Raw genomic sequence first — 22,647 nt, 5'->3', positions numbered from 1 at the left:
TTTCTTGTAGGTACTGGCCACTTGCACAAAGTTTTTGAAGGAGCTTGGTAATGAATTTGTTCTAAACATCTTGGAAAACCAGCTACTAGTGATGGCCTGACCCAGACTGTAAAAGTCCGGATCCAAGCGGTTTCAAAAGTATTCGAATGCCAGACCCGGGGCCGGAATTTTCACGGAATTCCAGCTAATGATCTGGGTCAGACCCTTGGGTAATACAAAAAAATAATGGAATAATAAGGAAAAAATAAAAAGGCAAGTGGCACTTTATACTTACCGAGTCTACGGCGCAGCTGTAACTGCTACCACGGCCGCCCATTCTTTTCTGGTGCCGCTCATTAGGCTCATGCACTTTCACTGCTTTCCCTGCCCATCTGCATCTGTGCTTGGTTAAAGAGATAAGGGGATAGGTGCATGTGTGCTGTACTTACCGAGGCTCCATCACGGCTGTACACTGCTTCAAGGCCACTCATTTACTTCCAGGGCCACATATTAACCTTCATTGCATATGCACTGCTTTCCCCATCCATTATTGTCTGTCATTGGTTGAAATCAGATGTAGCCCCACCCTGAGTGACCCCACCCTCCAGCTGTGACAGCAACTAACCTGAATGACGTCACTGCTTATCACGGCTCAGTCTCTGCCTGAACCTTACAGCATTCTGTTATGTTCTATGATCGCATGCTGTGCCTTCAGTAATGTAGCAGAGCTGGAATCATCATGGGACAAAACTTCAAAACTGTAGGGGTTAATAAAGTGGTGAAAGATCTTTTTCTTGTCTTTTCAAATTTCAAATAAAGGATTTTTTCAGTACTTGTATTTACTTTCATTTACAGATTAGTAATGGGGGGTCTCAGAGACCCTCCACATTACTAATCTAGGGCTTAGTGGCAGCTGTGAGCTGTGATTAACCCCTTATTACCCTGATTGCCACCTCATCAGGACAATCGGTAAAAGCTGGTATAAGTGCTGTGATTGTCGCATCTAACGGATGCAACAATCCTGGGTGGCTACAAGCTGCTTTTTTTAGGCTGGGGGCTCCCAATAACCATGGGTACCCCAGATGAGAATACTAGCCCTGAGCAGTAGGGCTTTTCCATAGGTGGGTATCAAAACGGGGGTGGACCGCATTCTTTTTTTAAATTATTTATTTATATAATTTTTAAAAAAAGCCACATGCAGTTCCACTTATTTTGATACACAGACAAGATAAGAGTATGGGTGGGGGCTGCAGCCTGTAGCCACAGGCTTTATCAGTGCTGTGCAATATAATATGGGGGGACCCTACACCAATGTTTTTATTTCTTTATTTTTACTGTATGATAAACCCGCAGACTGGGTTTGTGATTGGAAGTATCAGATATGCTGTCACATATCACACAGTGTGGGGCCACGTCTCACTTCAACCAATCACAGATGCCAGTGGGTGGGGAAAACAGTGCATATGCAATGAATCTTCAATCTCACTGAGACCTGCAATTTGAATTTAATTTGGATCAAACCAATTTGAATATTTATAGAGGTCACACCAAATATTGATTTGATTTAAATTTTTGTCTTGTTCATTTACTTCGCATTTCATTAATTGATAAAAATAAACTATTAACACTTCTATTTTTGAATATTTTTGAAAGTATTCTTACTTTGCAGCAAATTTTCCCCACATGCCTAAAACAAATTTCAGTAAATATAAAAATTACTATAGAATTTTCAGAAAAATGTATCATTTAGACATTTATTATTACTCACTTGTGTCATATTTTATGAATACTCCTACCGGTATTGGAGTACTTGTGCAGCAACAGTGTGTCCTAAACACTTTGTGTCCCTTACAATGTTAGGTAAAGTGGTTTTAAAGGTTATGTTTATTAAATAAGATTGTATTTTATCTTACTTTTATAGTCACCTTTTTTCCTTTTTCTGCTTACAGTATTGCAGGTGTGGCGCTCCTGACCCGGTCAGGCACCACTGAGTATTGCACCCATGCTGGGACAGTACTTCCAGGTAATCCTAAAGGCCAGAACGAGGTGTGTACGCACAGACACATAGCAACCAGTTCTCCCACACCATTAGATGAGACCCTTGGGTAGTCTCCAGAGGGGGGCTAGCTTTCAAATCTCATCAAGAGGGGGAGTGGAGGGGCTGGGAGCTAAAGTTCAGAGGTTGCAAGGAAAGGAAGGAAAGCCAGTCTGGTAGTGGAGCGCGGCGGTCACGAGGCGGATCCGCACGCTCACACTAGTCAGACCCTGCGCGGAGTAGTGTCAGTTGGCGGGGGAGAATGGTCACCAAGTAGTCAGAAGAAGAGGTGCTCCTGGTGACTAGGCACGTACGGGGTACAGGTTCCTAGAGCAGACTCTAGTGTAACTATCTGCTAAACCTGCCAGTGAGGGGAACTACAAGTACCTCACCTACCTGACAGAGTCTGAGCCTCAGCAGCAATGCAGGGACGCATAAGGAGACAGAGCCAGAAGTCATCTCACCTGGTCCATGCTGCCAGCAAATGGTCCAAAAAGAGGAGAAAAGGCAGTAGCGACTCCCTGGATAGACCCCCATGGTACTTCAGATCAGGGGGTTATCCGAACACAGAAGTGCTAGGAAGGCGAGTTAACCTGTTACCCTCAGACTGGCTTGAAGGAGCTCCTGGTCCTACCTGGTTCATCGCAGCAATGCCCGGGTAAGCTCACCATAACATGTGTGAGTAAAAATCAGTTAAATGACTTTTGGACTCTGCCTGAGTTATTCTGGGACCCGTTATTCTATACACCTGAGCCCCTGGGGCCTGCCTCACTCACGGGAGGCCACACCATCTGACTGCAGACCCCATCAGCCCCAGACACTTATAAAATCTGCCGTGGCAGTCATCCATACCCCTGACCGCAAGCCGTGAGTTGCGTCACGACACATACAAAATCTGACATACCTGTTTTCCATATTAAAAGAAGACCCTGTTGTGCCCCTGAAGCTGGATCGATGTTCCTGGGGCGACACACATGTTATGCTGAACACTTTGTTGGCTTTGGAACCTTTGGTTTTCATATTTCACTTGGTGACTTATACTATTGCGGACAATTTTTTTTTCTGTGGTTAAGAATTTTAAGAAACCCATCTTATAATCATTTGCCCTCTTGAATAATAATCCAGGGGCTCATTAAACTTTTGACTTCCTGTAAGGCCCCCTTCACACGCACGTGTCTCCGGTACGTGTTAGGTCTGTTCCTGCATTTACTGGAGACACGGACACACGTACTCCAATGTTAATCAATGTATGGAGTTACACGTCTGTTATTCCATACGGTACGTGTGTCCATGTGCGTGATACGTTTGTCCGTAAAACACGGATGAATGTCCGTTTTCCTTACGGAACACGCACACATGCACGTATTAAACTCAATGGGTCCGTGAGCACACGTACGTGACACGGATGCATCTCCATATGGTCCTTGTCCGTCTTGTGTATTTTTGTAGCGATGTCGGTCAATCTTTATTTTCTGTATATGTTAGTCAATCTCCCTCAGTCCGTCGGTCAGTCTCTCCCCCTCTCTCATACTTACCGATCTCTGATCACCGGTGCGGCGCTGCACAGCTGTTAAAAAAGCTCCGGCGGCTTTTACTATTTTTAAAATGCCGGCCGCTCATTACTCAATCTCGTATTCCCTGCTTTCCCCACCCACCGGCGCCTATGATTGGTTGCAGTGAGACACGTCCCCACGCTGAGTGACAGCTGTCTCACTGCAACCAATCACAGCCGCCAGTGGGCGTGTCTATATCGAGCAGTAAAAAAAGTAAATAAATAATTGAAAAAAACGACGTGCGATCCCCCCCAATTTGGATACCAGCCAGGGTAAAGCCATACGGCTGAAGGCTGGTATTCTCAGGATGGGGAGCTCCACATTATGGGGAGCCCCCCAGCCTAACAATATCAGCCAGCAGCCACCCAGAATTGCCGCATCCATTAGATGCGACAGTTCCGGGACTGTACCCGGCTCATCCCGAATTGCCCTGGTGTGGTGGCAATCGGGATAATAAGGAGTTAATGGCAGCAACCCATGGCTGCCACTAAATTCAAGATTAATCATGGCAGGCGTCTCCCCGAGATACCTTCTATGATTAACCTGTAAGTTAAAGTAAATAAACACACACAGTCAAAAAATCCTTTATTTAAAATAATAAACAATAACAAACACCCTCGTTCACCACTTTATTAAGCCCCAAAAACCCCTCCATGTCCGGTGAAATCCACAGAGGTCCCGCAACGCTCTCAGCTCAGCTACATGAAGCTGGCAAGAGCTGCAGTAGAACACCGCTGCTCCTGTCAGCTCCACACAGCAACTGAAGTGAGTCGCGCGATCAGCGATGACGTCACTCAGGTTACTCACGGCCACCGCTGGATCCTCCAACTGTGGCAGCAAGTCGCTCGAGTGACTGAAGTGAGCTGCGCGATCAGCGATGAAGTCATAGGTGAGTTGCGGTCTCGGGTGGAGGATTCCAGCTAACCACGGGTAACCTGAGTGACGGCAGTGCTAATCGTGCTGCTCACTTCAGTCACTCAGGGGATTAGCAGTCACCGGTGAGTCCTTCATGGATGACCGCTAATCAGTACATGCGACACACAGACAGAGCCGCCTTATGACAATGAAGTCGGGTGAAGTTCACCCGAGTTCATTCCCATCGCGCGACTCTGTCGGCTGTCAGCGGTTATGTAGCAATGACAATGTGCATCACAATGGAACATTTCACACGGACAACACACGGACATTACACGTACATATCTCACGCACACACGGACATTCCACACACACACACACGGCTAGCATACGCTATCACATGGATGTCACACGTACCGGAGAAACGGACATAAATTACGGACCATGGACGCGAAAAACGGAACGTAAGACACGCATGTGTTTTTCACGTGCATGTGAAGGGGGCCTAATGCAGTGTTACCAGGAAATGTGTTGCCTCCCAGTGAGAAAAGTTGTCAAAACAACTTCTGTTGGAGACTGCATGCTTCCTTACTTACTCCATCATGGAGTAAAGAACTACTCTACTCCCAAGAACCACTACATTCTAATTCTATTTAAAGGGTCGCACCATGAAATCCTATCTCATTATGGAGTTTGTAACTCTTCAAAAAACCTGTCAGGACCATTTTTTAATTTAAAGTAAAGACATCCATGCAGTGGTGCTGTAATACTAATTAAATTGATATCTTTGGTGAAAAAATCCGCTTTGTGGTTTAAATTATTATTTGAAGTTTTCTGCTAATTAGATTTTGGTGCACATCACACAGGAATTCTCCTCCCTGTCTGTGATTCCCCAGCCTCTCTGCCTGCCTTTAGTCTGTTAATGACATGCCACCTCTGTTTGAAATCTCAGCAGTGGCATGGACTGGAGGTAGGCAGAGGAGCTGGGGAATCACAGATAGGGAGGAGAAGGTCTATTTAGCAGAGCATTTCAGATGCTGATTAAAAAAAAAACCATAAAGCAGATTTTTTTCACCTATGGTATCAATGTAATCAGTTTTACAGCAACATTACAGCCATGTCCTTAAATTACATTACAAAATCGAGCTGACAGGTTCTCCTTAAGTCAGTTTGAACCAATACCCTATTACATTTACGTGGGTAATTAATTTTGAGAGCTTTGATCAGTGTGTTAATAAATCCTTCCTTAGATCTGATATACCAAGTACAAGTTGAAAAAAGATGAAAAGTAAAAAAGTATGTTTTTCTGAGTTGTCTTTTAGTAGATGTCAAATTTTAATATTTCGAAATAAGTTTGGCAAAGAAGAAAATATCTAGAACAGTTAGCTGCATGAACATTATCAGCACAAATTATGTAGCAAAGTTACCAGGAAAAAATATGAATGTTATATTATTATTGTCTATATTTTACCACTAACTGTTAATAGAATAGATATGCTCTATACAAGAAAGAATATAATGATAGATAATATTTTTCTGATTATTGCTACAGTTATGCACATGGGGCTATGCTAGTATCATCAATCAACATTATTCACGGTCCCTTGCTTGCATTAAACATTAGGGCTAAAAGTTTCGCTTCCATGGCCAGATTGTTTGTCTTGTTTAAATGATGGTAAATCAATGAATGAGAAAATAAGTCAGAGCTTACTTGTTAAGAAAACAATGAAGTTTAAAACATGGAGCACAATGTCTATAAAATGCTAGAACTCTTTAATGCCTAACTTCCAAGATCTACCACAGTTAGCCAATCAATGAACAACACCTACTACAACACTGTTTAGTGTACTGCAGTACACAATACCTTGACATGATAAAACTGTTTCCCGCCTAGACCAGTTTTCATTTTTTTGCAATTTAATTTTTTTTCTGCCCTTTCTCGGAAAGTAAAAACTTTTTTATATATTTCTGTCGACTTAGCCTTATAAGGGCTTGTGTTTTACAAGTTATAGTTTTTAATGTCACAATTTATTTTCCAATAGACTGTAGTGGAAAGAACAGAAAAAAAACCCCAAGTGTGGTGAACTTGTTTAAAAAAAATGCAATTCCACCATTGTTTTTTGAGTTTTGCATTTACAGTATTCAATGTCTTGTAACAGGGACTAAATAATTCTTCAGGTGAGTGTAATTTTCTTTTAATTTATGTGATAGACTTATTTTTTTCTCAATTTGCGAAAAAAATTGGTTTGTGTCATCATGTTCAAAGATCCTTACAGGAAACCTGTAACTAGGTTTAACCCTTATAAAGTAGGATCAGCACTAGGGATGATCGAATACCTGAAATATTCGGCTTTGCGAATATCCGACGAATAGATCGCCGCTATGCGAATATTCAAATGTGCAATGTAAGTCTATGGCAAGCCCGAATAGTTCTGAATAGTTATTATTTGGGTTTCCCATAGACTTGCATTGTGCATCGAATATTCACGAATAGTCAAATAGTGGCAACCTATTCGGCAAATATTCGCGAAGCTGAATATTTGAGGTATTCAATCATCCCTAATCAGCACCTATAAGCCCATATAAAGAACACTCTAGAATGCTATACAAAGTATCTACAATCCTCTCTCAACAATGCAAAAAAATACCTTTTATTATACTCAAATAGTGGGTAATGCAGTACAATGGGTGTTGCTTGCCTTGATTTAGCACCTCCTTCCTTCTCGCAGTCACCATCTTCCTTCGTGCTTTCTGTGGATGATGTTTTGTACGTCATCCACATAGTGTCTTATGCGTCACTCTCCTGTGCATGCATATTTTTCTTTGCTGCTGAGGGCAGAACTACAGTACTTTGCTCTGTCCTTGGCAGGATAGAAATCAGTACACCTTACAGGATCACGATGAATGGGGGATGACATAGGATGCATCATTCACTAAAAGCAAGACCAGTGATGCCCATTGGATCGGACAGATGCTGTATATGAGGACTTCGGTGCTGGCCCTAATTTATATGGGGAAAATGTGGTGACAGACCTCCTCTAACTTTTAAAATTTTCTGTCAGTTAAGTTGCCAGTAAGTTTGCTGTATACAAGGTCAGCTGATGTTTTATTGAGATTTTTGGGGGTGAATATAACGTTTTTATTGAATTTTTTTTCCAGAAGTTCATCATGAAAAAATAAAAATTATGTTATTTATATATATATATATATATATATATATATATATATATATATATATATATATACATACATACACAGTACAGACCAAACGTTTGGACACACCTTCTCATTCAAAGAGTTTTCTTTATTTTCATGACTCTGAAAATTGTAGATTCACATTGAAGGCATCAAAACTATGAATTAACACATGTGGAATTAAATACTTAACTAAAAAGTGTAAAAGAGCTGAAAATATGTCTTATATTCTAGGTTCTTCAAAGTAGCCACATTTTCCTTTGATTACTGCTTTGCACACTCTCTCACATTCTCTTAATGAGTTTCAAGAGGTAGTCACCGGAAATGATCTTCCAACAGTCTTGAAGGAATTCCCAGAGATGCTTAGCACTTGTTGGCCCTTTTGCCTTTACTCTGCAGTCCAGCTCACCCCAAACCATCTCCATTAGGGTCAGGTCTGGTGACTGTGGAGGCCAGGTCAGCTGGCATAGCACCTATCACTCTCCTTCTTAGTCAAATAGCCCTTACACAGCCTGGAGATGTGTTTGGGGTCATTTTCCTGTTGAAAAATAAATTATGGTCCAACTAAACACAAACCGGATGGAATAGCATGCCGCTGCAAGATGCTGTGGTAGCCATGCTGGTTCAGTATGCCTTCAATTTTGAATAAATCCCCAACAGTGTCACCAGCAAAGCACCCCTACACCATCACACCTCCTCCTCCATGCTTCACGGTGGGAACCAGGCAAGTAGAGTCCATCCTTTCACCTTTTCTGTGTCGCACAAAGACACGGTGGTTGGATCCAAAGATCTAAAATTTGGACTAATTAAACCAAAGCACAGATCTCCACTGGTTAAAGTCCATTCCTAGTGTTCCTTAGAACAAACAAGTCTCTTCTGCTTGTTGCCTGTCCTTAGCAGTGGTTTCCTAGCAGCTATTTTACCATGAAGGTCTGCTGCACAAAGTCTCCTCTTAACAGTTATTCTAGAGATTTCTCTGCTGCTAGAACTCTGTGTGGCATTGACCCGGTCTCTAATCTGACTGCTGTTAACCTGCGATTTCTGAGGCTGGTGACTCGGATAAATTTATCCTCCGCAGGAGAGGTGACTCTTGGTCTTCTTTTCCTGGGGTGGTCCTCATGTGAGCCAGTTTCTTTGTAGCGTTTGATGGTGTTTGCCATTGCACTTCGGGACACTTTTCAAAGTTTTCCCAATTTTTCGGACTGACTGACCTTCATTTCTTAAAGTAATGATGGCCACACGTTCTTCTTTACTTAGCTGCTTTTTTCTTGCCATAGTACAAATTCTAACAGTCTATTCAGTAGGACTATCAGCTGTGTATCCACCAGACTTCTGAGCAACACAACTGATGGTCCCAACCCCATTTATAAGGCAAGAAATCCCACTTATTAAACCTGACAGGGCACACCTGTGAAGTGAAAACCATTTCCGGTGACTACCTCTTGATGCTCGTATAAATAAAGCCAAGAGTGTGCAAAGCAGTAATCAAAGCAAAAGGTGGCTATTTTGAAGAACCTAGAATATAAGACATATTTTCAGTTGTTTCACACTTTTTTGTTAAGTATTTCACTCCACATGTGTTCATTCATAGTTTTGATGCCTTCAATGTGAATCTACAATTTTCAGAGTCACAAAAATAAAGAAAACTCTTTGAATGAGAAGGTGTGTCCAAACTCTTGGTCTGTACTGTATATATTTATTTATTTATACAGTATATATATATATATATATATATATATATATATATACCGTGTTTTTCCAAAAATAAGACCTCCCCCAAAAATAAGCCTTAGCAGGGATTTTCAGCATTTTCGGAGAAAGGCTTAAATATAAGCCCTCCCCCGAAAGTAAGTCCTAGTCTCGGATCAATAATGAAGTGTCCATGCAGCTAAAAAAAGATACAGATAGTGCAGGACCCTTCATTATAGACAGCGGCACCCGGCAATTACAATCACCCGACACTGAGCGGCAGGACCTGCAGTGATCACACACCCACACACATCAGCTCACACACACACACAATCAGATCTCACACACACACACACACACACACACAATCAGATCTCACACGCACACACACCAGATCTCACACACAAACATCGGATCGCACACACAGTCAGATCGCACAAATAAGCAGATCGCACACACAAACATCGGATCACACGCAAACATCAAATCACACACACACACACAAACATCGGATCGCACACACATCAGATCGCATATACACTCACCTCATTCAGCGACACCGATCTCTTCTCGCCGGGAGAATCCTGAGATCCTGAGAGGCAGTGTGCAGTGCAGTGGAGCGCAACGAACAGGACCTGCGGCCGGACACGTGACTTGCTCTCATCCCCTGCTGCCGTAAGTGCCGGATGTGATGTGATGTGTGTGTGTGTATGTGTGTGATCTGCTGTGTGTTTTTGCAATCGGCTGTGTGTGTCTGCGATCGGCTGTGTTTTTCTGCGATCGGCGGATCACACGCAAACATCAAATCACACACACACACAAACATCGGATCGCACACACATCAGATCGCATACACACTCACCTCATCCAGCGACACCGATCTCTTCTCGCCGGGAGAATCCTGAGAGGCAGTGTGCAGTGCAGTGGAGCGCAACGAACAGGACCTGCGGCCGGACACGTGACTTGCTCTCATCCCCTGCTGCCGTAAGTGCCAGATGTGATGTGATGTGTGTGTGTGTATGTGTGTGATCTGCTGTGTGTTTTTGCAATCGGCTGTGTGTGTCTGCGATCGGCTGTGTTTTTCTGCGATCGGCTGTGTGTGTCTGCGTTCGGCTGTGTGTATCTGTGATCGGCTGTGTGTGCCTGTGATCGGATGTGTGTATCTGTGATCAGCTGTGTGTGCCTGTGATCAGATGTGTGTATCTATAATCGGCTGTGTGTGCCTGCGATCGGATGTGTGTATCTGTGATTGGCTGTGTGTTCCTGCGATCGGCTGTGTGTATCTGTGATGGCTGTGTGTGATCTGCTGTGTATATCTGCGATCTGCTGTGTGTGTATCTGTGATCGGCTGTGTGTATCTGCGATCTGCGTGATCTGCTGTGTGTGATCTTCTGTGTATATCTGTAATCTGCTGTTTATATCTGCGATCTGCTGTGTGTGTGTGTGTGAGTGATCTGCTGTGTGTGTGATCTGCTGTGTGTGTATGTGATCTACTGTGTGTGTCAGTGTGTCAGCTAGCAGCAGGGTAGGACGGCGTGCAGCACCGACCGGAGATCACAGGAGGACCTGGGAACCACACAGACGTCCTGGTCTGGTGAGTATGAGTCTCCTGGGAAGTGGGGGGTCTGCTTTTTTGGGGGGTAAACTTACCCCCAACCGTGTTTCAATCATCTTGACTATCTGTTACAAAAATTTGACTGGCAATGATTTACCATATGATTAGTTATATACAGTCTTCTCATGTCATGATCATGACCTTGTTACATCTTTGCTCTTAAAAAACTAAATTAAAATGTTTATTATTTTGTTATTTTTTAAATCGACTTTTGGCTTTCAACACTGCTTGAATCCTTCTGGGCATCCTCTCAACAAAGTTTAAGTATGTCCTAGCCAAAATCTAATCTCAGGCCTCTTTAACATGTTTCCAATGTTACTTCAGACTGGTCAAAACACTTTGTATGTATAAAGCTTTATCTTTAACTGTACCCAAAATTGTTCGATTGGGTTGAGTTCTGGAGACTCTGGGGACTATTCAGCAACCCTACTTCACTGTCATTGAATAATTTATTCACCAATTTTGATGTATGCTTTAGATCGTCATGCTGGGACACTATGTCATCTTTTTTAGACTATTGTCTTGGTTGCCTGCTTACAAGCCACAGCTTATTTAGAGTCATTTCGGGCCTAGACATGTCATCACGCACAGGGGGAAGGACCTGTCTACTGATATTAGGGAGCTCAGAAATCAGCCATATGTTACTTAGGTGGTGACTAGAGTTGAGCGCGGTTCGTGGCTCGTGGTTCTCCAGTTCGTGGCTCGAGTGATTTTGGGGGCTGTTCTAGATCGAACTAGAACTCGAGCTTTTTTGCAAAAGCTCGATAGTTCTAGATACGTTCGAGAACGGTTCTAGCAGCAAAAAAAACAGCTAATTCCTAGCTGGCTTTCCGCTGTAATAGTGTAAGTCACTCTGTGACTCACACTATTATGACATTTCAGTGTATAGTGTGCGTGAACAGCGCCTTCAGATCACTGCTGTTTGTATAATGGCGATCGCCATTTTTTTTTTTTTTCCTTGTCTTCCTTCCCTAAGCGCGCGCGTCTTGTGGGGCGGGCCAGCATGTCAGCCAATCCCAGACACACACACAGCTAAGTGGACTTTTAGCCAGAGAAGCAATGGCATGTGTGATAGGATGTCCATGTCACATGTCCCTGCATTATAAAAACGAGTATCTGCCCGTCCGGACGCCATTATCTCTTCTGCGTCCTTGGTGTCAGACATCACTGGCACAGCTCCATCCTGAGTCCTATCACCGATACTGCTGTATACGCTCCATACACAGCGCTGGACAGCTTAGGGATAGCACTTTCTATCAGTCCTTTTAAGGGCTCATACCGGCAGGGTCAGAGCCATAGGTGACAGGTCCTGAAAACAGTTTAACAGCTACACAAGATGACAGCGTCTGTGTAGCTAAGGTCAGGGATTTCCTCGCTGCATTTTCCCATTAGGAGGGATAGAAAGGCAGGCTTCCTTTCCTCTACCCAGACCCACAACCCTGCCATTGTACCCTCCTGCCCTTTGCACACTCCAACTCATTGTTACTAAGCCATTATACTAGCAAACATTGAGTGAACTTAGTTGCATCCTAAATGTGGCTGTTGGACTGCTGTATAGTCCCAGTAGTGCACAGATATTTGCAGCACGTCTGCCTGAATTGCACACTCCAACTCATTATAACTAAGCCATTATACTAGCAAACACTGAGTGAACCTAGTGGCATCCTAAACGTGGCTATTGGACTTCTGTATAGTCCCACTAGAGCAAAGATATTTGCAGCATGTCTGCCTGCATTGCACACTCCAACTCATTATAACTAAGCCATTATACTAGCAAACACTGAGTGAACTTAGTGGCATCCTAAACGTGGCTGTTGGACTGCTGTATAGTCCCAGTAGTGCACAGATATTTGCAGCACCTCTGCCTGCATTGCACACTCCAACTCATTATAACTAAGCCATTATACTAGCAAACACTGAGTGAACCTAGTGGCATCCTAAACGTGGCTATTGGACTTCTGTATTGTCCCACTAGTGCAAAGATATTTGCAGCACGTCTGCCTGCATTGCACACTCCAACTCATTATAACTAAGCCATTATACTAGCAAACACTGAGTGAACTTAGTGGCATCCTAAACGTGGCTGTTGGACTGCTGTATAGTCCCAGTAGTGCACAGATATTTGCAGCACGTCTGCCTGCATTGCACACTCCAACTCATTATAACTAAGCCATTATACTAGCAAACACTGAGTGAACCTAGTGTCATCCTAAACGTGGCTATTGGACTTCTGTATAGTCCCACTAGTGCAAAGATATTTGCAGCACCTCTGCCTGCATTGCACACTCCAACTCATTATAACTAAGCCATTATACTAGCAAACACTGAGTGAACTTAGTGGCATCCTAAACGTGGCTGTTAGACTGCTGTATAGTCCCAGTAGTGCACAGATATTTGCAGCACGTTTGCCTGCATTGCACACTCCAACTCATTATAACTAAGCCATTATACTAGCAAAAACTGCTGCAACTTAGTGGCATACAAAAAGTGGCTGTTGTACTCCATTTGTGCCCCACAGGTGCCAAGCTATTTACAGCACCTCTGCATGACACCCTCCTGCTCTGTTTTTAATAAGCTATAATGATAGCAAAAAATACTGCCATTTAGTGGCATCATAGAACTGGCTGTTGTATTTCATTATTGTCCCACTGGTGCCAAGCTATTTCTAGCACCTCTACATGACACCCTCATGCACATTTTGCTACGCTAATGTTATAGCAAACTCAGAGAATTCATTGCTGCATTTGATAATTCGGAGGGATAGAAAGTGAGGCTTTCTTTAGCTTTTGCTTCTGCTCATAGACAGCATCTCCAAGTCCACACCCGAAGAGCAATTTCTCCTCCACGTGTAAGTGTGGAGAGGCAGCTAGTGCGCATGCGTGTGCCGATTTACCCCAGCTGCAGCCTAACTACAGTGTTTCGCCTAGTGAGTATGCTCAGCCTGACTGTGCCATTCCTGACGCTAAGTCTTCATTTCGGGATACAGCGCATGCTCCCACACTTAGTGTGAAAAGCCTCTTTGCACAGGTACTTGCATTCCGTGCCGGGTCTAAGTCCTGTTTTGTGCCGAGACACCATGCTAAAGCTGATAGTCTTTTTTCAGAGACTCTATTTCATGCAACTGACCATGCTCAGGCACTTACTGCATCAGAAACTAGGTCCGGTAATGAACTCTTTGGCCCTGTACCTGATGTGGGGGGGCCCATATAGACCACAGGGCATCTGGTGTCCTGACGATGTGGTCAGGCCACTCCCAAATGGCTTGCAGAGGCCCGCCCCTATGACTTGTCACCTCATTATTGATGGTCAGACGATGACTGGTGAGGTGTTTGTGTCGTGGCAGCCATGAGGTCATTATTGAAGTTGCGGATCCAAATAAGACGCTAGTTATGCCACTCATGACGTGTCACTCTGCTTTTGTCTCCAGGAGGTGCATTGTGGTCCACCCTGGTTTGGGGCAGACCCAGGTTATAAAACGGGCTGGAGCCAACAAGGAGGTGCGCAGTCTTCTATTATGCTCCGAAAGAGCACACCTCCATGTGTTGAACCCATTGCGGCTTTAGGCCAGAGGTAGGCAGGGATAGGGCGTCGATGCAGGCCGCCACCAAAGATGGTAACGCAGAACGGTTAAGACCAGCTCCTGTCCTACAAGTCCTGCTTGTGCAGCCCAGTGGCATTAACAGGCCTGCTGCTGCTGATGCGCCTGCTGTCCACAGGTGTGGCCCCAATGCACACGGTCAGCGTACTCAATGGCCCCTGTGATGTTAACAGGGAGTTCCTGGGCTGGGGGGGCGTGTGGACCCTGTGACGCTAACAGGGCTCCCAGTCTCCAGATCCGAGTGGCGTCTAACTCGGTTCAGGCTACTATTAGTTTCATAGCCACACAGCTCTGTATCCTCCACCTAACCTTCCAGTTGCCAACCTCTCCTTTTCCATCTGGGAGCACGGTGGACACTGACTGCTGATGGGAATATATACCTTTCTCTTTCTTTTCTTATTAATTTTCTTTATATAGCGGTAACATAGTATATACCACCTTATCCAAATCTGCCAGTCCCACCGTAACAGATGGTGTTTCTTCATCAAATGTTACTTTTGCTTAACCAACAAACCCACGGACAAAAACTTTTTTCCCCTTTCCAACACACCTTTTCCCCTTTCCACCAGCATTTGTCCTTTTTCAACTCATTTGGTATATGACCAAAAGTGCAACTCTGCAGGGACACCGTACTCAATGCCCTTTCAGCACAGCAGCCAGCCCTCGGTCCCTCACATGTGGACAAGTAAAAGACCATTTCCTCCTATCCATGACAAAGCATTGAGATTCACTCTGTGCAGCACTGGTGTTTACTGGAAAAGCAAATCTAAGAATCCGTACCACCTTCTGCAGATACTCCTGTATACGTGCGTCCCTTTCTATGGCAGGAATTATTTCGCCAAATTTTGTCTTATACCGGGGATCTAACAGTGTGGCAACCCAGTAGTTAGCATTACTTCGAATTCGTACAATCCGAGGGTCATGTTGTAGGTAGTGCTGCAAGAAGGCGCTCATGTGTCTTGTGCATCCAGGAGGACAAAGTCCTTGGTTTCTTGGTGGCAGAGAGGTGAGAATCGTGCCTCCTTCCTCTGCCCTCTCCCCCCAACCTCGCACAACCGAAATGTGAGCAAGCTCTCACTCATCTGCTGAGTCTTCCATGCTCATCGCAAGTTCGTCCTCCATTTCTTCATGGGCTCCTGCACCTTCCTCAACAATTTTTGCTAATACTATGAGCCCTTGTTAATCCCTATCCCCCACCATGACTGACGCCTAGGTGCCGCTCAACGTATGGACCTTGTACATCTTATTATCCCTTCTGCATATGACTCCTCCTGTACTTCCTCCCCTTCCTCTTGGACCAACACCTGACTCCGAATAATGCTTACAGTGTGCTCCATCTTGTAGATGACCAGAATTGTCACGCTGAGAATGGCATCGCTAGTGCTAAACATCTTCGTCGACATTTGTAAACTGTGTAGAAGGGTGCATAGGTCCTTGATCTGACACCACTCCAGCAGCGTGATCTGCACCACCTCTGGATCAATTTAGCCCAGGGTATACATCATACCGTGTTTCAGCAGGGCTCTGCGGTGCAGCCACAGACGCTGCAACATGTGCAGATTCCAATTCCTGCATGTCGGAACATCGCATTTCCGGCGTTTAACCACCAGACCCTAAGACTTCAGGAGCGATGAAAGTTGTTGAGCTGCTGGGTGCGAAGGATGAAAGTGAGCACATAGCAGCGTGCCCGCTGCACAAGGCCATGTAGGCCGGGATGGTATTTTAAAAATTGCTGGAGAATCAGATTCAACATGTGAGCCATAAAAGGCACGTGTGTCACATTGCCCTGACGAAGGGCCGCAGACAGGTTTGCATCATTGCCGCACATAGCTGTTAAGTCACCAACGTAGTCCACTCAATCAATTTGTACTCCGGTCGCCAGGTGACAACGTGTTCCTTTCGTGCATAGTGCTGATGATGGGAAAGGAGTCGATGCCTGCGGCGCAGGTGGATGCAGGTTATGGTCACCCACTGGGTTGCGTTACCATGACAGATACCGAACCACAGGCTGAATGTAGGTGGTGGGTATCTCACAGATGAAGTACCATCATTCAGCTACAACCAATAGAAAGACACCACACCCTTTTTTAGGCCCCTCCTGTCTGCAGACCACTGCCAGACAAAGCTATGAACCTTTTGTTACTGTTACCCCCAGTTCAGTTTTATGAGTTTGTGTGCTTGTTACCTGATTACTTTTCCTGCTTGCTGTTTATGTACCTCGTTGGCCGATCCGCATTTCACCTCTGCTTGTTTTCTGATTAAGTCCTGGCCATCCCATTCTGTTCCTCTTCCTCAATTAATGTTTTTGACCCTGCATGACTACTATTCTCTGGAACTGCAGCCTTCCACAGGTATTGATCAACTTGGGCCCTGTGTAATTCCAAATCACTGTATAGGGTTAAAGGGTTTCAGGGTTCTGGGTGTCCATCTTGGTGAGTGGCTTTCCTCTAGCCTATCCTTTACAGCCTATCTGAGTGTGTCGATCCAGGCAGGTGTTACACCGTGCCCTCTGCAGAAGGCCATGTAGGCCGGGATAGTGTTTTAAAAATTGCTGGACAACCAGGTTCAACACGTGAGCCATACAAGGCACGTGTGCCATCTTGCCCTGAAGAAGGGTCGCAGACTGGTTTGCATCATTGTCGCACCCGACCTTCCCTGGCGGCTGGTTGAGTGGAGACAACCATTGATGAAACTCGGTCTCACTCTCCAGAGCTAACCGTCCACAATTCCTCAGCGGTGTCTCACATTTCCCCTACATTTCAAAGGAAACATTTGACCGCCTGATGGCCTTGAACTCTGCTGCCAGCATAGTAAGGAGGTGTGTGGGATTCCTTGGGCGCAGTTACAACGCGGGTGGCCTGACCACACAGGGTTTGGGCCGAGGTGGAGGACCCACACGAGGTTGAGGAGGCAGAAGCAGTGGAGGAACTTGTACATACAGATGAAGGATTGACACAGAAGTCGTGTGGACGGCAAGACTTGTACAGCAAACCCTTCTCCATCTCTCACCATAGTTACCCAGTGCCCAGTCAGCAACATGTAACTCTCCTGTCCATGCTTACTGGTCCAAGTATCTGTGGTGAAATGCACCCTGTCACACACAGAGCTTCTCAAGGAATCGGTGAGGTTGTGTGCGACCTGCTGTGGTAGTGCGGGCACGTCTTTCTTGGAGAAGGAGTGATGACTGGCCATCGGCTCTTGGGGCACTGCAATGGGCATAAGGTCTTGAAAATCCTCGATCTCAAAAGGGTGTAAAGGCAGCCTTTCTGTTGCCAACAAGTTGCAGATGATGAAACTCAACCTCTTAGGCATGTCATGCCCTTCGAAAATCATGTAAAACACAGCGAGGGGACTCCAACCACAGTCTCCCTCGTTGCCACTAATTGGGCCACACACCCCCCACTTGACTGGCATCAGTTGACCCCCATTTTGAAAAGGAAAAAGATGCTTTGCATGAAGCACTCTCAAAAATACGCGTGCCTTTCCCGTCCCCTGGCTGACCCAGGGGAAGAAAAGTCCTCTGAGAGCCATGACTTGTTCATCTTGGTTCTTTTAGAAACACAGCGAGGGGACTCCAACCACAGTCTCCCTCGTTGCCACTAATTGGGCCACACACACCCCACTTGACTGGCATCAGTTGACCCCCCTTTTGAAAAAGAAAAAGATGCTTTGCATGAAGCACTCTCAAAAATACGCGTGCCTTTCCCGTCCCCTGGCTGACCCAGGGGAAGAAAAGTCCTCTGAGAGCCATGTCCACATTGTCAGTGGACAGACACGTGTGCTTATCTGCCAGCAGACCCCCAGCAGCACTGAAGACAGGTTCCGAGAGAACGCTGGCTGCAGGACACAATATGATCCACAAGGCGTACGTGGCGAGCTCAGGCAATTTATCCAGATTGGAAGCCTAAAATGAGCAGGGCTCAAGTTGCACAGTAATGGCATCGATGTTTCCTTGCATATACTCATATATCTGTGTCTCCTCTTTTTCCTTGTCCAGCTCTTTTGTTTTCGCATGAGTATATGTCCTTGTCAATTTCCCATGTGTTTGTGTTGTGTTGTGAGTTGTTTATCACCTTTTGGACACCTTTGAGGGTGTTTTCTAGGTGTTTTTATGTGTTTGTGATTGCCTGCCATTGTTTCCTATGCAGTTCGAGTTCGGTTCGTCGAACGTTCGACGAACCGAACTCGAACGGGACCTCCGTTCGGCGAACCGACCTCGAGCCGAACCGCGACCGGTTCGCTCATCTCTAGTGGTGACCCCCTTCCCCCTCTTGCAAGTGTCAGTACCTACTTTTACTTCTTCCCTTTACATCTTTCTTTGTGTACCCCCCTCATGCCTGGTGTTTCCTTGCCCCGGTGTGACAGTGACTGCCTTGGTACTTCACAGAATTTTATAATGTAGAACTGTGAAAATGCAAAAAAAAAAGGGTTTTTTTCCCACAAAAAAACTTTAGCCCCCAACTTTTTATTTTTACAAGGTTAACCAGAGAAAATGGATTATAGAATTTCTTATGCAGTTTCTCCTGAGTACAACAATGCCATGTGTGTGGAAAACTACTATTCTGGCACCTGTTTGTTTCAAGCTGTGTATACAGCACACAAGACGTATCATATCCAAAAAAATACAAGCTTTATTGATAGAAGAATTGCAAACACATATATATCCTAAGAGGTTTCCTTAATCATCAAAATGTTTATAAATAGGTATATATAGAGGGCTCCATAACCAATATACCCTCTGATTAGTGACAAAAAAATTCTGGCACATGGCTGGGCTCAGAAGGGAAGGAGCACAATTTGAGTTTTGGAACTCCATTTTGGCCAGAATAGATTGTGGACGCAATGTCACATATGAATTAAGGGGAGTAGTAAGCATTTTTAACCCTCAGGGGATTTACAGAATTGTATAACATTGGGTACGAGTACGTCAATATCCCATATATCTTTTAAAATTAGTTTTCTAGCAGATAGCGAAACTCAGATGGAATGGAAAGCCACGGTGGAGTTCAGATTCTGCTGACATGGTTTGCGGGTGTCATGTAACATTGGCAAAGCCTCTGAAGTCATAGAACAGAAGAGCCTCCCATTAGTCATGCCATTTTACAAACTACACCCCTCAATGAATTTAGTTAGATGTGTAGTGAACAAATTAACACCACAGGTGCTTAACATAATTTTATACCATTAGGCGATGATCATAAAATTATTTATTTTTTTTGCTAAAATGTTGTTTAGTGCCAAACTTTTATTATTTGTAAGGGATAATATTAAAAAGTAGACCACAGTTAGTTGTGCAATTTCTCATGGGGACAGGGGGATTGGAACGGGGTCACTCCATGACACTTACTTGAGGCTGAAATCTGCACTCCCTAACATCCCCAGATGGGTCCTTCTCTCTGAACACCAATCATTATGCCTAGGCCCTCGCTGGCCCTTAACTACCCCTGATTAGTAAAGGCCAGTGAAATGCTAGTCTTGCCACTGTAATAAGACAACTTGAGGAAGGTAAGATAAATGGGTGGTGAAAGCCAAAACAATAAGCACTCCTTGAATTCTTCTTTAGGAAACTTTTCAGCTGCAATATTAACAACACCAGTGCTATGCAGTGATGAGCTCCTGCAACATGTTCAGCATATTAATGAGCTATAGCCAGCATAGGGAGGAGTGAGGAGCGGATATTTGTAGCAGAAGGGAATGGCTGCAGCTGAAGTTACAACTATCTGTTAGAACCCTGCAGGATTGAAATGTACCTTAATCCCTTCAGTACCTGATGGAATTAAATACCTTCCAACTCAGGGTAAACAGGGTAAATGATGAGCAGCCACTAAAGCAGATTTGCAATCCACAATGTATTTTGACTTTCTGATCCCAGGTCACCTCAAGATCAAAATAGGCCATGACACACTCATGACAATGACACACTCTATATGCTTTCTTTTATTCTTTTAGAATTGATTTTTACATCACCATATTTTGAGAGCTATAGTTTTTTTTTATAGTTTTGCCTACAGTCACGTGAGAGCTTGTTTTTACAGTATGAGTTGACGTTTTTATTGGTACCTTTGTTGGGTACTTATCATTTTTGGATCTTTTTTATTCTGATTTTTGTGAGATAGAATGAACATAAAACAACAATTCAGGAATTATTTTTTTAACACCATTCACTACTGGTTAAAGTAATGTTTCATTGGGTCAGTACAATTACAGTGATACTACATTTATATAATTTTTTTCTGTTTTGCACTTTAACAAAATAAAAACAATTTATAGCAAAAAATGTTTCTGCATTGCTATATTCTGAGAGCTATAGGTTTTTTGTTTTTCCGGTGACAAAACTGCATGGCAACTTGTTTTTTGGGGATAAGATAATATTTTCAACTATATAATTTTTAATTACGTTCAACTTTTTAATCACATTTTATTCCACTTTTTTCCGGTGGTATAATGAAAAAAGCATCATTTTTCATTCCATATTTTTTTTATGCTGTTAACTGGAAGGGATAAATAGTGTGACAGTTTCATAGTTCAGGTCATTCCAGATCCATGATACCACAAATATGTATTTTTTAATTAATGTTTGTTCTTACATAAACATATTTATTGGTATAATGTTTGTTATATTTAATTTTTTTGTTCTTTATTTTGTGATTTTATAAAATGATTGTACCTTTTTTCCCTGATTGCTAGTGTAATGTGTTGCAATGCACAAGCATGGCAGTACATTACACCTGTCAGGTTTACACTGGTAGATCCTCTTTTAGACCATGCTTCTGGGTGGGTCTAACAGGCCACCATTCATGGCAGATCCAGATGTAATCATTTGACCTCCGGTTGCCATGACAACCCTCGGCTCCCCCAAGATCATGTCTTGGGGGTGCTAATGGGGTTGGAGAAGGAAGCAACCTTCTCATCTACTTCCCTATGCCGCGATCACTATTAATCATAATTCATGCAAGATGGTAAAGGATTAACATTATCAAGACCTGATCCAATCAGTTCCCGATGATGTCGCTAGTTAGAACTAGAGTTCTGCACTGGGATGTTGACATTTGCAGAACTGTGGGGGTTCCAAACCTAACCTGACTTGTGTGCCTGCTAGACACGAGTGGAATCGCTATCTGCCTGTGCCTTTTACCCCCTAAATGGCGCTGCCAATATGTGACAGCATCATTATAATAGGGATCGCGGTATAACGTTACTCACAGGTTGATACCGGAGGTCACGTGGAGTGATCATGTGGATCCGGTGGTTGTCATGGTAGCACAGGGTCATGTAATGACTCCTGTGCTCACATGACTAAGTGCTGCTTGTTACAAGAGATGATGATTTCTCCCAGTCTGAGCAGTGCTGCTCTGATCGGGAGAAATGAATGAGCAATCAGACAGCGGATTGTTATAGACCACTAGGGGGCTAGTAAAATAAAAAAAAAGTTTAAAAAAAGTTTTGAAAAATGTAAAAAAAAATAAAAAAACCTAAATGTTCAAATGACTCCCCATTTGCCTCATTGAAAATTAATGGGTTAAAAAAAGAAAAAATATACACACATTTGGTATTGCCACGTTCAAAAACGCCCAATCTATCAAAATATAAAATCAATTAATCTGATTTGTAAACGACGTAGTGGCCAAAATTTCCAAACGCCAAAATTACGTTTTTTGGTCGCCACACATTTTGAGCAAAATGCAATAACAGGCGATAAAAATGTAACATCTGCGCAAAAATGGTACCATTAAAAACGTCAATTCAAGATGCAAAAAATAAGCTGTCATGGAGCCATATATCCTGAAAAATGAGAACGCTACATGTCGCGGAAAATGGCACAATACATATGCCACTTTTTTGGTACAAACTTCGGATTTTTTTTAACCCCTTAGGTAAACATAAACCTGTTTCATGCCTACGAACTCACACCTAGTACATAAGGATAAGGCTGCACATCAAAGTTAGATAATAGTATAATGCTATAAGCATACCGAAAAACATTGAAGCAAACAATGAAAAATGCCACTTGCTAACTTGAAAGTGTGAATAATAAAATGCATACCTGCCATGAATATTAGGAAAAAGGAGATATTTAGCAATCGCATTGATCAATGTAACTGAGCCCCAAAACCTCGTCAAGGTATAT

The sequence above is a fragment of the Anomaloglossus baeobatrachus genome, chromosome 1, assembly GCF_048569485.1.
Source record: "Anomaloglossus baeobatrachus isolate aAnoBae1 chromosome 1, aAnoBae1.hap1, whole genome shotgun sequence".
Classification (NCBI taxonomy): domain Eukaryota; kingdom Metazoa; phylum Chordata; class Amphibia; order Anura; family Aromobatidae; genus Anomaloglossus; species Anomaloglossus baeobatrachus.
Note: the sequence above shows the minus strand (reverse complement) of the source record.